Here is a 5064-nt window from a genome sequence, read left to right on the forward strand (position 1 = left end):
GACAAAGGATTAGAAGGCATTTTTAGTGAAATACTAGCAGAAAACTTTCTGGGTTTGGGAAAAGAAAGAGACATCCAAGTACAGGAAGCAAACAGAACTTTGAATAGACATGATCAGAAAACAACCTTGCCATGACACATTGTAATCAAACTGCCACAGTGAAACAAAAAGAGAAGATTCTAAAATGCATAAGAGAAACATCAGATTACTCTCAGAGGATCTCCAATTAGACTCACAGCAGGTATAATATTTGTCCGCTCTGTCCAAAGAACCACATAAAGGATCTGTGTAGTCCTCAGTATAAATTCAGATTCTCCAGAAATGTCTCTCATAAGGTAACCAGGAACTCCCAAGCTTGTGGCCTCTCCCAGTGAGAGTGCTCAAAGTCCCAGTCACACCACAAATCTTCCTACACACCCTCAGTTTTTTATTTTTTCACAGTCCTGCTTCAGAAGTTTCACACAGTCACAAGTTCCTAGTTTCCTGTTATTTTTCCCTACCAGCATCAGGAGTCTCCACTTGGCTGCTTGCCTGGTGTAGACACAAGCTGGCACAGATGTTATGTATGACCAAAATGGCTCCTGCTCTATCAGCTTGCATGCCTTTGTGAGGTGATTGGAGAGAGAGAAACATGTCTGTACTGTCCCTTTTTTTCCTCTCCTCTAGTTTGGCTGGCACACTTTCCCTCAGATATATAAGCCTCATTCCCTCTAGGTTCCTGCCACATTTTTGCTGGTGGCTCAGGCTACTGTGGTCTTGTCTCACCTCACTTTCCAGTTCTAGTGCATAGACTCTCAGCTGTTGGAGTCATGAGCCGTGGGCACCATGCCCTCCATGTGGGTCCACCATGTCCCTCTCATGTCAGTAGAATTTCCTCTGTCATTTTTTCCCTAACTCTTCCCTGAGACTACTCTATTTCCACTTTTTTAAAACTATCTTCTCCTGGGCTAGAGCAGTAAGCTCCCTCCCTACTCCACCATCCCATTATTAGCCCATCTCTATATGATTATGACTCTGTTTCTTCCAAATTACTAATTTATACACCATATAATCAAAATTAAATGTCTTCCATGGAATGCATATTTATTTTGTCATTTACTACTATCACCTGCATGTGTAATGAATAACCCAATTTGTGACATTCCTAACAGGGAAATGATGGGTACCATGGTTTAATTTATAATTGTGTGGTCATCAACTCATTCTAAATGCTGGAAGTTGTCCAAGCAACTGTCATGTGTATAGGATTTGAGTACATTGCAGTGCCAGCACCATCATGGTCATCAGCATAGGATACATTCTTAATGTTTCTAGATGCTCCTGGAACTGTAAATTATTTTCTGATTGTGGAAATTTTCCAAACTGCAAGTCTGTATCATACTGTAATTTTTCCAGTTTATTCCGGACTGTTTTTTCACCAAATATTCATCCACATATTTTTTAGTTATGGCTCACATTAAAATATACATTGTTACTAATGGCAAGGCAAAGTTTTAATTTCCATGTGCATCAGGTTTCTATTTTTTATTTTGTCTTTCATTTTATTAATTTCATCTGAGTATGTCAATATCCACATGGAAAGCAATCTTAGCACTGCCAAGGAATGATGATTCTCTTGGGCACTTATATTTTCATATCATGAATGCACTAAATAATGTTCAAGTTGTCTTAGCAACCTCCATCTTTATGGCCTATCAAATAATTTTAGAACATTACATTCCTTTACACTTTCAATGACACTTTTTTATAGCTTCCTTATATTTTGAGAATCAAAATTGTCATTCTCTTTAAAATTTCCATGCATTGGATCGAGACAATTTTATCTTGGTTTTAAAATTACTGAATTCAATGGCATAAGCTTTCTTTGATTTAAGAGAGCACAAATTTTCTGTATTTAAATGTGTATTTAGGGCTATTTTTATTAATATCTGTTACATCTCCTTGTAACCTTATTCCTGCTTCTACTAAATTTACCATTTGTACACACAACTGTCAATATATTGAATACATTTCTCTATTTTTCATGTTGATTCACATTTATCATTACCATCTCAATAAATAATAACCTAATTTGTGCCAATTCTAGTACAGGGAACTTCAGTCTACCATGACTTACTTTAACATTGTAAGGCCATCAAATTCTGGAAGATGTACAAATTTTATTTTCACAGTATATGAGAACAATTTAAGGCCAGTTCCATCACTCATTAGCAGGAGATTTCATTCTTCGCCTTACAGACATTCATGGAACTTGAAATTAACCTTTAATAATGAAAATTTAAGTAAAATTTTAAATTCACTGTAGTCACTCTTTTGCACAAATATTTTATTCTAGGCCAATCCTAGCTCTGTGACTCTGTGGCCATGGTGATTTCACTTTTATTGTAAGATCATCATCACCCCCAACATTCTGTAAGTTGCCCTGGAAACTGTCAGGTACACAGTGTCTCAGGGCCATTTTAGCCAAGGGTAATAATTCTTCCTCCTCAATGATATATATATATATATGAATATATGTAACATATATAATATACATATATTTTATACATAGATAAATTTGCCACTGTGTGTTTAGATACTAGTATATTTTCTGAAAATTATGCGGGAAAATAGTGGGATCTTAATGTGATTTCTATCCCAGAATTATGTATGTTTATTTAATTTTAGAGGTTGGTAGACTTGGAGACACAGAGAAACAGAGATTATGAGCTACAACTTGGTGGCTTACTCTTCATTCTTGTAATGATCAGAAACTGGATTATTACAGAAAGCTGAGCTATTCTTTTCTGATGATAAATACATTATAAAAATTTCAAAACGTTGCTCTCTATATATTTATATTACAAATTATATATATATGTACATTTATATTGTAATGTCATAAATTAAACACACACACATATATATTATATATAAACACCTTTAAAATTCTCCTTGTTATTGGTATAAATTTTTTGAATTTTAAATATTTACTTTTAAAATTTTATTTAAGATAAGTTTGATATATTTCATATATACAGACTAATGAATGTAAGTGACACTTCCCCTGATACCCTCCCTCCCACACACAGTCCAACCCTTTCTCTTCTTACCTCTCACATTCCCACTTAACTTTTACAAAATCTGTTTTCAGTTTACTTAATGATTGTATAGTTAACCCTACACTAAGTAAGAGTTCAACAAGTCAGCAAATAGTATGAAGCAAAAAAAAAAAAAAATCACTGTTCCTCAATGGAAGAGACAAGAGCTCTAAACAATCATCAAATCTCAAAATGTGTATCTAACTCCAATACATTACATTTTAGGTACTCTATTAGCTACCTCAGATCAGGGAAAACATGATATCTGTCTTTTGGAGACTCATTTATTTTACTAAGTATAATGGTTTCCAGTTTCCTCTATCTTGTTGCAAAAGACAGGGTTTCTTTTTCTTTCCTTTTTTTTTTTTAATAACTGAGTAGTACGCCATAGTGTGTATATACCATAATTTTCTTATTGAGTCAACAATTGATTGATATCTGGATTGTTCCCAGATCTCAGCTATTGTGAATTGTGCTGCAATGAACATGGGGTTATAGATAACTCTTGCATATTCTAATTTCTTTTGGTTTGGGTAAATTCCAAGGAGTGGGATGGCTGGATCAAATGGTAGGTCTATAATCAGATTTGTAAGATATCTCCATACGGTCTTCCACAGTGGCTTGTGCCAGTTTACATTCCCACCAACAGTGGACCAGGGTAACTTTTTTCCACATCCTCATCAGTTTTGTCATTTGTTGATTTCTTTCTTTTTTTTTTTGACAGGCAGAGTTAGGCAGTGAGAGAGAGAGAGAGACAGAGAAAGTCTTCCTTCCATTGGTTCACCCCCCAAATGGCCACTATGGCTGGCGTGCTGCAGCCAGCATGCTGTGCTGATCTGAAACCAGGAGCCAGGTGCTTCCTCCTGGTCTCCCATGTGGGTGCTATTCTTTTTTCCCTAGTTCTGACTCTTAAAACTGTTCCAAATTATGGGATTTGATTCAATGCACCAGGTCTTAAATTTAAGGTTTTATTTCTGACTTTTGAACAACCAAAGAGACAGATTTTCTGTTATTTTAAAGTAATCTATTATGTTCTCTTAATGCCTCTTAAGTTCTAATTGTTTAAAACAACGTTTTAAAGGAGTTATGATTTGATCAAATCTGGTCTATACTTTGTCATGATGTTAAGGATCTTATTTTAACCAGATATTTTAAGACTTCTTGTCATCTTTCACAGGCATTCAAAAAAATCAAAGTTCCAAATAATTTGGACTTTGATATTTCCAGTTAGGTTTCTGGAAATGTCAAAGGATATATGTCTCTCATCTTGAAGAGACACCAGCTAATCAATGAGGCTATTTAGGTTATATTACAGGTATTGTTAAAATGTGAAGTCATGCTAAATTTTAAGTTTTGATAATATAAAATGCCACTGATACAAATGTCTGAAAGTTAAAAAGTCTAATGATCTTGTGTTACTAGACATGATGGTTATCTTAATGAGAAAGGCCCAGAGGCCTAAAAGAATTAAATGTTTTGTAAAATCCTACAGGTACTTTTGAAAATACTGTGTAAAGTAAGCAAATGCCTCTTATTGGTTAATGAGTTTATCATGTTTAACATAGCTATTTAAAGTTTTTTCTCATCCACAGTTTTGTATATCAGATTTGCTGCTCTAAACTAAAACATTGTTGGTTCTGTGTTTAGCTGCCCTCCTAGAGGTTCTGATGGATTTTTTCCCAGCCACTTCTATTGAATTCAGTGGTTTTGAATTGTTCTGTAAACAGATGAATTGAATAATGCACTACAGGTTCCTACGGGAAGAAAGTATGGTTAATCAAGTTGACCAAGAACAGAAAGTAATTTTAATTGGTTGGTAATAAAAAAAAAAGCTAAAGATTTTAGGAAACTATTACTAAAACTTCTTTATTGTTCTACCTTGTATGTTGTGTTATGTGTGTGTTCATATTGTATGTCTACATGGGAAAATTTATTTTGAGCTCTGTCTTAATTGGTTTATAAAGGAAAGATTGCTCATAAATTT

The sequence above is a fragment of the Oryctolagus cuniculus genome, chromosome 19 (genome assembly GCF_051225735.1).
Source record: "Oryctolagus cuniculus isolate XC-2025 breed Fujian yellow rabbit chromosome 19, ASM5122573v1, whole genome shotgun sequence".
NCBI lineage: Eukaryota > Metazoa > Chordata > Mammalia > Lagomorpha > Leporidae > Oryctolagus > Oryctolagus cuniculus.